Below are 12,788 nucleotides of genomic sequence, written 5' to 3'. Positions count from 1 at the left end.
AAGTGTTGCAAGGAAGTAGACATCTCAGATAGTAAAACATTACTAGTTCTTTGGTTAACATGCTCAAAGAAAGTATTTTTGACATCTAATTGTGTCTTCTATTTTATTTTTTACAGAAATGTTGAATTCAGTAAGTCAGAAGACAAAACCATGGACTTTTAGCAATCAAAGGACAAATTAAGGTAATTCATAGATTATTATCATTGAATATTTAAAAATAAATTTATAATACGTGAACTCAAGTTGATGTATGTTTTAAGAGACTTAGTAACATTGAAGATGCAGCATGTTTAAGTATTTTTATAGATTTTGAAATGATATTCTAATATCTTATGTGTTTTGGGAAAATAGATTTTCTTTTCTGAACAATAAATAATGTAGCTGAGCATACTTGCTATTGTGAAGAAATGCACTCTATCTTTATGAAAAATAATTTGGCCAAAGGAAGTAGTTTTTTGTGGCTGCTGCTCTGGAAAGAACTGATAGTTCTGTTACTGTATTAGCGTTATGTTAATAGTTCTGAAACAACAATGCCAAGATTTTTGCTCCCTTTGATACATGGACACCAAGACAGTGCATTGATGTCATTCTTGTATAATTTGTTTCATTTGCTCTCCATTTTTATACATAAATGAATGTGAAATTAATAATTTAAGTATACTTATTTTATATTATCAAGATGTTCTATATGTAAAGCAGATTATTTTCCAATCTGACCTATTTACTACAAATATATTTATTAAGTTCAACGTGAAAATTTTCAGAGTATAAAATTAGGCTGTTACATATTTTCTCAAGCAAGTCATAAAATATGAAGCAGATCTTTTTATTCATACTCAATGGTGACAATTAGGATTTCTTTCTTTGTTGTTTTTGTTGTTGTTGTTTTTGGGGATAATTTCTGACTAGGTACCCCAACTCAAAATCCTTCTCCTTCAGTCTCCTGAGTTTTACGATTATAGCTGTGTACAACAATGCCAGGCTCGTATTGTCTTTTAGGAATATTCAAATTAAATTTTGTAAAGTAACTTTAAATTATTATAAATATGCAAAAAAAATCAGGGCTTCTGATTTTCTTATTTTTCTTATTAACTGATTGATATTTCTTGAATTTTGATTCATTGAAATAATAGTTATTTACTACAAACTACCAACAATGTATTTTCCAAGTTTATAAATAACCTTAAACACAGGCAGTGACTTAAGATTATGGAAACATTACAATTGCCTTTATAGACAGTCTGTTTTGAATGCAGTTTAGTGATTTAAAAGTTTTTCATCCTTAATTTCTTTGCCACCGATTTTCCTCTCCATACATTTGCATATGTAAACAACATTCGTCCTCTTTTTAAAAGTAGGTATGATCGAGTCACTCAGAATCGATTAGCTTGTTATATTAATATCTAAATGCTGTAGACATTCATCTACTAAGTTAAAACTGAAATTAGGTCACTGATACAGTGAAGTAAAGTAATTTAACAGAAACAGGCTTCCTCAGTAATTCCTTTGAAAATACTGAATCGAGTATTACCTAGATACTCTCATTACAAGCTAGTACATGACTGAGCATGGTGGTGATGTTTTTAAACACAAGGATTCAAGGCAGAGTCAGACAGATATTAGAGATATTTTCAGGCCTGCCAGAGTTACTCTGTGAGATATTTCCTGAAGTGGAAGATGACAGAAGACCTTCAGTCAGAAACAGTCAGACAACAAACAAAAGAACAGATTATGTACTAGGAGATAACCAATCTCCCTGTGGACAAATGGGTCGGTATAGTTCCAGCCTATTTGCTTCCTGTCCCTACTTTCTTCATTGTGTTTTCAAATATAGAGGTGCATAAATGTGAACTAAACTTACCATTTAAAAATATGCAGTCTGGCCAGGCGGTGGTGGCGCACGCCTTTAATCCCAGCACTCGGGAGGCAGAGGCAGGCGGATCTCTGTGAGTTCGAGACCAGCCTGGTCTACAAGAGCTAGTTCCAGGACAGGCTCTAAAGCCACAGAGAAACCCTGTCTCGAAAAACAAAAACAAAAAAACAAAAAAAAAAAAAATATGCAGTCTGTTTTGACAAGCAGTGAAAGCTAAATAATTGCCAACCAAATCAAGAGACTGAACATATTCCGCACACCAGATACCCCTAACTGCTCCTTTTGTAGCCCACCCGTTAGCTCCGTCTCAGTACCGGGAGCCTCTAGACTCCATTTTAATATAAGACACACAATGCAAACTATATAAGCGTGGGGAAGTGGTGCTGGGTTGGAGATAATCTGGACACATGACCTTTCATGTGTTATTGCCATGCCTGTGCTTCTGTTCCCTCGTGTAGTTAGAGGTTAATAAAATTTTGTACTACATAGCATTAGAATGGAGTGCAGCATGTCCGAAATACTGTATCAGTTCTTGAGACTCAAGAAGGATACACTGGAGAAGCCATCCTTTCTGTAGTCAAGGCCTTCTTTGAGTGTGTTTAAGTATACAACATCAAATGAAAGTTTTCAAAACAATGGAGGGTGTTTAGTAAAACTGCTCTCACACAGAAGTATAGTTGTTGCCTCCACTCTTTCAGTTCCTAGGTATAAACACTTGGAGTAATGCTGAGACAATTTCCCACAGATGGCGTATCCATCAACAGGTTCTGCCAGACTTCTTATCACCCCCCTTGGCTACTGCCTTGAGTCCAGTCTCAGCCCCGTGCTGTGTAGAAAAAAAGCAGTATGAGATATTTTTCTTTGGCCCATCGTTACCACGTTTGTCATAATTCACAACTCAGTGTCTGCCCCCGGACTCTCCAGCTGGCGTGGCTTCACCATGTGCTGAAAACAAGAGCTTTTAGCCCTTGTTTTCCTTCTACCCACTCTCCTCAGATACCCGTATCTCCTTACCTAGGACTTCCCTTCTCATGCTGGACTTAACTGTACAAAAGTTTAAAGTCATAAGTACCTAAGAGTCCTCTGTGGCACTGCCTCTTTTGTTTTATGCCAGGATATTTTTCCCTTGCTTCTTTTAATTAGTTCCTGTAGGGCCTCAGCGAGGTATCTCCTGTAGTATAATGTCTTCCTTGCCACCCAGGTGTAGGAACTTGGATAGTGCATACTTCGTGACCCAGCACTGTGGAAGCAGAAATGGGCAGATCCAGAGAATATCTGTGTGCAGCAAGCCTAGCCAAAAACATGAACTTCACTGTCTCAAAAACATAAATATGGAAAGAAGTTGAAGAAGACACTCAATGTCTAGTTCTGATCTTCACAATCATGTACACACAAGCATACATGTGTGCACACATACACTGATAAGACTAATAAGTATATATACACCATACCCACAGCAAACACAAGCATGCTCATTTACACACATACATATGCACACAATAAGTTCATGTATTTAGGAAATATTTCCTATTTATAGATGCCTATTTCTTCTTTTATGTATCTTTTATGATAGATCACTGGCCTTGCTCATGGACTCATAAAAGACAGCTGGAAATATCACAGATGACAATGTGAATGTATGACATTGATTAGCTGGAATATTCTTGTAATAACTCAATTGTTGTCAAATGAAAATCCAGTTTAAGGCAACTGCTGGGACTGAGTGGTGGTCACACCTGTGAGATTGTTTCCAAAGTGAAGTTGACAGATCTTCATGACTGCATTTGAAGGATGAGAGGAAAGCAGATGGTAGGAATAGGTATCAGGATGGAAACTGACCATGCTGTTGGCAGTACTGTGTAGATAGCAAAGTGTAAGGTTTCTTTGAATATAAATATATATGCATGTGTGTGTAAATGTGTGTGTATGTGTGTGAGAAATAAGTAAATAGTTCATAGATAATATATAATTTATTTTATATAATAATATAATTTATTGTATGTAGTTTATGTTTTGTAATTTTTAACACATATTTTATTCACTATGTATATAAATATAAATAAAAAGTGATATACTGTTTTAGAGAAATAGCATCCAGACTGATGCTAGTCTTCATTTTTATGTGGAAATTTTTCCAGAAGATATATAATGCATCAGACTTAAGGTCACTGGTGTCTCTTACTTTTACTCATTTGTTTATGGAAAATTAAAACAAATTCGATTTACTAGGAAATCACATTTCTAATTAATTTCAAGGCCACAGAGAGAGTGCAGGATTCTGAAGCTGGCCAGGGGCAGAGTGAAAGCTCATTGATTATTCATATGCTCATTCCTACTTATTCCATGCTTAGTGGCTGTCACACACTGTCAGCCACATAGTTAGTGCCCTTCAGAATTCATGTGCGGACTCGGCAGCCTTTGGAAATCTGCATAAAGATAACGTCTGACATTGGATAGATAGCTGCCCATCAGTAGCAGACAGCTGAAATTGTCAGCCATTTACACTGCAGAGCAGATCACCATGAAACAGTGATCAGGAAAGGCCGTATTGACAGACAACAGAATCACTTACTAACCCAAACAAAACAATAAATCAGTTTTCACAGTTTCATTTTGTTTTTTTAAACAAAAGGTAATGAAATCAATACCAGTTACCAAGTGTGCTGGCATCAGTTTCTTTGGTGTACATATCTTTATTTGTGTAATCTTTAATGTTGAAAAGTTGTTTTAAAATGTCTAAACTTTGTCTTGCTCGGTTATGTATCTATGTATGCGTATATGTATGTATGTATGTGTATGTATTGAATGTATTGCTTGATTAATCATTGAAGTACTAAAGATAGAACCTAAAAGCACCTCACCAGCAAATTTTAGCCATGGCCCTCTTTGTACTAATTTTTAATACACATTTTAAGGGAATACTCCCAAGTATGATCTGAGTGTATTCTGGAGCTCAAACATGCCTTAAACTCAGGGTCTTTCTTCCCTTGCCTTGTGTTTTCTGTCATGAGAAGTATTCATTACAGCCTTGTGCCACCAGTCCTGTATTGAATATTTAATTTGGGGGAAGACATGATCTCACTAGAGGGAACATTTACTCAAGATTATTTTTGAGTACATACATTTGAGCTTCCTGTCTATTTCATAGTTTGAAATTACACACTTTAAATGTTTGAGGATTTTAACAACCATGTGTTTTTTGAACTGGAACTAATGTTTATCTACTTCCATCTATAACCTTTGTTTTCTCTTTATAAAATGCTGTGAAATATAAGGGGCTGTGGGGAAGTCATGATTAGCAAAACAGAATACCAACCAATTTTATCACCTAAACATTTCCTCTTCTTTCTCCCAGTTAATCAAAACCTGTGTAATCCTCTTATCCCTAGCTTTTATAGGTTCTTCTCAATTCATATTTTTAAAATTTTCAGAATGATGTACAATATGTAGCCTTTTGAGCCCAACTGTGTTCACTCAGCATAATGCCTTTGAGATTCTGTTCTTGTGGACCGCATCATTAATTCATTCAATTTTTATTGCTGAGTACTGTGCATATCATAGTCTATGTATTCATCTACTATAAACCTTTGGGCTTTTTAATTAAGTGATAAAAGTGAAGACTTGTAAACACTCATGTATAGTGTTTCTGTGAGCACACATCTGTTGACTGAATTCCTGTCCTGCCTGTTCCTGCAGTCATTAAGTCCCAAATTAATCACACAGAGGTCTGCATTAATTACAGACTGACTGGCCTATTAGCTCAGGATTCTTATTAACTCTTATAACTTATATTAGTCCATAATACTTGTCTGTAGTAGCCACGTGGCTTGGTACCTTTTTCAATGAGGCAGTCACAACTTGCTTGCTCTATGTCTGGCTTCCTCTCTGTCGGGCTGACAACGACAGACTGAAACTTCCTTCTTCCCAGAATTCTTGTTACCCTGCCTCTACTTCCTGCCTGGTTTCCCCGCCTATACTTACTGTATGCTACTGGCCAATCAGTGTTTATTTAAAATAAAATTGACAGGGTACAGACCATTGTCCCACAGCATACATGTATGCAAGTGGGTGTGTGCATGAGTTTTCAGAGCCATCTAAGGTAGAATTACTAGGTCATATAGTCAGGGAATTATTGAATTTTTTCTGTACTTTATTTTTATACCATTCTTTTAATATTTCTATTTAAATTGTCATTGTTATAAAAATTGATATTGTGAAAGCTTTTTCTTAAAATTCTGAGTTTTAGCAATTTCAACACTGGCTTAATTGTGGAAGGCCTGAATGTTTTGTTGTTTTCTAAATGTATGTGGAAAATTTACAACACTAAGTGAAAATGATATGTTTTTTTTTTTTTCTGTGACATTTTCCATTCTCTTTTGTACATCTGTTCCTACAGTTAATGACGGCAGCTTTGCCACCCACAAGGAGTTTTCTTGACTTCATGCCACATTTACTTGCTTACTTAATGTGACTTCACATGTCTAGTGCTTTTTACATAGAAAGGACCTCATAAAAATTATCTACAATGTTCATAATCGATTTGATAATATAAGCACCATACAGATTAAAATAATTGAACTTGAAAATAAAAATAAATGTAGTATCTAAACATGAAATTGCCACTGGCTATTTGTAACAGGATATATAGTAACAGGTTTTATCTTATACCTGTCAGGTAAAAGTCTCTTTCCATATCCCGGAGAGTAAACTATAGAAAACTTGCAAATGTGGTTCTCCTGGGAAGAACTCTAGACTCAGGTTGTCTTCACTGTGGTTTTATCTTGGTGTTAGCTTGCTATGAGACCAGAGGTGCATCTCATAATCTCTCTGGATTGTAGTATTCTCATTTGCACAATTAGTGAGGGCCACACTGTATTATTCGTAAAGGACTTTCTTGCTCTAAAAAAAATATGATGTTGCAATTCTCTAATGATCTTATGTCATTGGGCAAAACAGTTTATCTTTATATTATTTAACTGATTCTATCAGAAGTCAATATTAAGCATGTTTTAAAAGGATTGAAAATTAAAATTAATGAAAAGCCAATGGTGATGTTGGGGAAGAGTCCACAGCATTTCTAAAAACCTGAATCTTATCAGATTACCAATTTATTTAGTGCTTTTTCAATTTTGATATTCAAAACACTGGATAGAAATTAAATATTACTTTTAAACACATAAAAACATAAACTCCTAACACAACTATCTTTTTATAGGATTTTCAAGAATTTAATTTTTAACAAGATTTTAAATATCAACAATTTATTTTTTAATTAGCACCCACTTAACTGTGAAGTATAATATCCTTGATAAATTTATGTTTTTAAAATAAGTATGCATTTTAAAATATTTATTTTTTAATATTTCACGAGTGCTTTACCTACATGCTTTTGTGTGTGTGTGTGTGTGTGTGTGTGTGTGTGTGTGTGTGTTCCACATGTCTGGTACTAATAGATCATGGGAGGGGCCAGCTGATGCTCTGGAATTAGATTTTTAACTTACATGTGGCTACTGGAAACAGAACCAGGTCCTCTGTAAGAGTCACCAGTACCCTTCACCTCTGAGCCACAACTCCAGCCACTGAGAGTGCATTTTTGAGAAAATAATTTCAAACATATACACGTTAAGGAGCCTGAGGAATAAGAGTCCTCTTGGTTATGTGTCACACGCAGTAATCCCTGATTCTTTACATATTATTTTTTAAATGCTGACAGGTATTATCAGTCTCAAAGAATAAAACATTATTATTATTTAATTAGCTCATATTATTATCGGACATGTGCACAATGCACACCGTGTTGTGGAATATTGATGCTGTGTTGATTTGAGGAATCAGCTACCCACGTGGTAGAAATGTCTACAGATGGCTGTGTGGCGCTCTTCAAGTATTGTGGTAGGATTTTGAAAGCAATGCAAGAAACTGGTAGTTGGTGCCTAAAATTTCACTGCCTTAAAATAGGATGCATATTCTAAGAAAATGGACATCTCAAGATCAAATTACTTTTCTAATGACATTTAATTTGTTTGGAAGGACATTCATTTTTTTGTGGACAATGAATAGAGTATTGGTAAATAAGAGTAATTTAAGGATTATTAAGGTGCTCTTTTATATTATATACTTAATAAGTTATCTTTAAAATAGTTACTGAAACTGGATGATGATGGCACGTAGCTTTAATCCCAGCACTTGGGAGGCAGAGGCAGGCAGATTTCTGAGTTCGAGGCTAGCCTGGTCTACAGAAAACTTCCAGGACAGTCAGGGCTACACAAATGAACCCTGCCTCAAAAAACCAAACAAACAACAACAAAAACAGAAAAGAAATGTTACTATGGTAGTTTTTTTTTTTTTTTTTTTAAAGGAAGATGTCTCAGAAATGTGAGGAATTCATTGAAGCTAAGATAAAGTGATCAGATGAAGAGACTTCACAAATCCCAGCGCGCTCAGCTCTGATGCAGGTTCTCGGAGAGCAGCCTTCACTCTACTTTCACACAAGTCTTTGATGCCTCTGCCATTTCTCGGCTACATGCTAGCCAAACTTTCTCTTATTTATTAAATTTAAAAGCTTAATGCTTTTCTGTATCTTTTCCATCTAACCAGAGCTCATCTTACATACTTTTATTGAATTCCTAATGAGTACAGCAAGAGAATTAGAAATAGAATTAAATTGCTTAAAAAGAAAAGGAATTGGGCTTCTTGATTTGGCCTACTGCTGTCTTCAGTGTTCTGAAAACAATATGTAATTAGCTGAAATGTTTATCTATGAGTTTAATTCCTAGGGGTATCATCTCAAATTGCTTTTTTAAAGTACAGTGGAGGCAAGCAGTTATTTGTTGGCTTTGTTGCCAAAAATTGTGAATGGCGAGATTTTCCTAAACTTGATAATGCATATATCATCATGTAAACTCACCATTTTATGAATGAATTAGGAAACTGTTTTCTAAACCCATATATTTGGTTAAATTGTATCTCAGTGTTCTTCGACACAAGTTAATAAATCTTTGGTGACTATTTCCACTAATGAAGCTTTTATTAAACTGTGTTTGCCTTGAATCGATGTCATTAACAATCAACTACCCTACATTGACAATATTTTTAAATTCTTAATACATTGATAATTTAGTAATGAACAGTTGAAAATGAAAGTTTGATTTTCATCTTAGTATAGTATAAATATCCCTGAAAAAAATGTGCTTCGTATCCTAGCAACCCATTGATGTTGTAGCTGTTATCCTGAGATCACCATTTCAAAGAACTGGTGTTCCAACTATCGAGAAGAAAGACACATCACAAAACTCTGTTGACAAAGGTTTTCCAGGCGATTTCTGTTAACTTTTTTTTCTGATGTATGTTTTTTAAGTTTTCTTCTCACACTGCTAAACTTTTTTCATCTACATTTAAAACATACCATCTAACTGTTGATCCCTCAAGTTCAATATGGTGTAATTATGAGTTCTAAAAGGTCATGGAAGCCTCTTATGAAAATATCTCAACAAACAAAAGCTTTCATATCCAAGACAGCTGAGCATATACACATGAAATAAATCAGAAACTGATAATTTATCTGAAAACATTTTTATGGAAATTAGAGCCAACATAACACCAGGGAACAGATTTAATAGTAAGCAGGTTTGAAAACATTGTTGGGACATGTCTTTAATCCCAGAACTCTGGAGGCTAGACGAGGAGGAGGCAGGCAAATCTCTGTGAGTTCGAGGCCAGTCTGATCTACGGAGCTAGTTACAGGACAGCCAGAGTTGTTACACACTCACACACACACACACACACAAAAAAAAAACCTGTCACCCAAAAAGAAAAAGGAAAAAACAATGGAAAGAAGGAATGAAGGAAGATAGGAAGGGAAGAAAACATTGCTGCAGAAGACAAGGAATGACTGTCAGTGGAGAAGAATGTCACACACAGCCTTTGTTCTCTTCTGGGAGAACATTTCTTGCTATGTTGTTCTAATGCTAACAGAGATACAAGGAATGATGAACTAATGGTGATTCTACCCAGCACTCTTTATTTATAAAAGCACTTGTTAAACCCACATCTGAATTGAGATTTTTCTCTATTGTATTTATCACCGACTTTAACCGAGAAAGGAAGAATTGGTTTGTTTGTGAAATGGCTACACGCAGCTTGTGCTTTTCAATTCACATGCTTGACATTTTCCCAATACACATAGATCACCCGCCCACAAAATTCATTTAACTTTAGCCAAAGCAGTAAGTGAACTTTTGACAACATTTAGAGTTCAGTTTTTAGTGTTAAAATGTTATTTGCCTTTTTACCATATTCATGTTCAACAGATAATGATAAAATCTTTCAACTAAGGGAAAAGAAATTTAATTTCACTGGTAATCGTCTAAATCAACACAAACTAGATGCTTATTAAAACTTTATGCATATATATGCATCAGGTTGCCTAGTAACATTTTGGTATGTTAATCTGGGAGAGGAAATTTGTATTTTTTTACGTGAAAAAAATTATGTGCCTGTGTTTTTGTACGTGCCATTGTACACATGCAGAGGCCAAATGACAACCTGCTTGAGTTTATTTTTTCCTACCATGTGTAGTCCAGAAATTGAACTCGGGTCTTGATCTTGGTGGCAGTCCTCACTGCCCACTGAACTGTCTAGCAAGCCTAGAAAATGTCATTTTGATTTACACTGGCTGTAATATTGCTCACTTGACTTGCTGGAACCAAGGTCACAACTATTTTGTCTGTTGAACAGTTTTATCTACAACACGTTGTGTAATAGAGGCAGCAAAAGGGTAATGTTCCTTTCTAAGCAATGATTATTTACTTGTAGCTATCATTATTGTACACTTTAGTTGCTCAAATCTGACTACACTTACTAAAAACTAAAAAATAAATAAATAAAATAAAACAAAAGGAATTCCAGTAGAAAGGACAGCAACCATAAACCATTCGACCTGAAGAATATAGGAATCTTGTGTCACTGGCCTGAGCTCCTTTGCCACCTGTTGTTTCTGATAACACTTGAGACAGAAAAAGGCATTATGTTTAAAGTCTCCAGCCAAACTTCTTACCAAGATTAATTCATGGCGAGCCTGTGTAGAATCAGCCCTGTTCAGTTTTATTTGGTGAAGCAAGCCTGTCCTTTTGTCTTTTCTAGGCTTCCCCGGGTTTTGCTTAGCTGCCTACCCTACCTTTGGACTTCCTATATTCTTCTAGCCTTTTAACTGTATTTATAGAACATCTGGTATAGAACACATTTAAAATATATATTTGAAACCCTTGGCACATCTGTGAAATAAGAGATGACATATTCAGAGGATCTTTTAAAATTAACATTTATTTAAGTAGCCACATCAGAACTGAGGCCAAGAATGTATAAAGGATTTTATTTTATTACTATTATTATCCTTTTCTTTTGCATGTGCTTTTACCATTTCTACATCTGTGCATAACACACTCTCAGGACCCCTATCTGACGATTTCATTCCTGCGTGCCTTTTCCTTCTTCACCCTTTCAAGCTACAAAGGAAACAATAGCTTACTCCAGGGTCACTTGAATTTATTCACATATTCTAATTAGAAATAAAAGACCTGAATGGACCATTTGTAGTATAGGACAACCCTGTACTTGTGAGTGTGAAGTACTCAGAAGTAGAGGTTGTCTATAGCCTCATTAAAATTATTATGTATTCAAATATCAAAGCAGTATGTGTGGTAAAAATTTCTTCATTTAACTTATACTTATATCTTTTCTTAAAGATCTATGACCTTTAAATGAACTGTGTGTAAGTTTCAGGGTTAGACATGATTTTTAAAATATTTTTCACGAAAGAAATTAACAGTTAGTCTGTAAAGGTCAATGCAGATGCGTTTAACCTGACTCTGAAATTGGCTATTATTGCTACAAATGGAGTATTTGGGGCTAAAATTTAAATTTTTAAATGATGGAAATCATGTAAAACATAATATTTTATAGTATGATTATTTTATCTTTTTTAGGTAGTTCTGTTAATTTTATAGCTCTAATTCACAGATTCTCTTGTGGTACGTATTTATAGTTAGTTAGGTTTGTAAATGAAGTGGGAAAAGGTTTTAACAACTAGTAAGAGAAATATCAGTCATCTGTGGAAAAGGATCAAAACTACTAAACACAAAATGGCTCTCATACCATTTATATCAAGGAGCCTTTGAAAATTGGGCCTCAATAGCACCCCAAAGGTTGATTGCTGGAGCTAGATAATATATCTTTCTGACTCTAAATGTTTAATATCTAAGATTTTGTCCTATGTACTTAAATAATTTTCTGTGGAACTTAAGAAAAGAGAAAGACTACTGCTCATATACTCTCTTATATATGATAAACAAAGCGAAAGGTCCCAGAGTGTCAATATATAATTTCCTTATTTAAAGTGTAGCACTGACTAATGCCTTTGTCCTTCGGAATGGGTGAAGCAGTGAGCTCCTAGGCACATGTGTGTGCCAGTGTCCTTCGTTCCTTCGGAGGAAGTTAAGATGGCCGCTAAGAGAGAGACGACATTTCCTGAAGGGAGTGTCAGGAATTGATCAATTCCCTCCAGAACACTTCTAAAAAGAAGGGTGGAAAGGGAAAGATTCCGTTAAGTTGGCAAATGTCAAATGGATATGTCCACCATAGTCATAAATTAGTGGTAAAAATATGAAAGGCTAATTCCATGTAAAAAGGGCTGTGTAGTAACTGTAAAGATGAACATAATCATTATTATAGTTGAGGAAATAAAATGCATTTTTTTTTGCATGACTTTGTCAGACCATTGCAGAATTTTGCTGGAAATGAACAGGCATGTGCAATAGGCATCACAGTTTGAAAAACTTAAAAGCTCCTCTAGTATATATAAAGATGACTATATGCTTTATTCTCTCCAAGGGATAAGAAAGTTAAGTAGAAATAATGC

The 12,788-nt window shown here is 35.0% G+C and overlaps 1 long non-coding RNA gene across 1 annotated transcript in view; it reads left to right on the top strand.

Annotated features, from left to right (window-relative positions):
- Window positions 1–12,788, top strand: part of LOC119815208 — a 271,911-nt gene that overhangs the window by 175,163 nt on the left and 83,960 nt on the right. Inside the window, exon 3 of the long non-coding RNA XR_005285503.1 lies at window positions 117–182. This is a non-coding gene — a long non-coding RNA (uncharacterized LOC119815208). The remainder of the gene's footprint in view (window positions 1–116; window positions 183–12,788) is intronic.

Source organism: Arvicola amphibius, chromosome 1 (genome assembly GCF_903992535.2).
Source record: "Arvicola amphibius chromosome 1, mArvAmp1.2, whole genome shotgun sequence".
Lineage (NCBI taxonomy): Eukaryota > Metazoa > Chordata > Mammalia > Rodentia > Cricetidae > Arvicola > Arvicola amphibius.
Note: the sequence above shows the minus strand (reverse complement) of the source record. Positions and strands in the feature narration are given on the sequence as shown.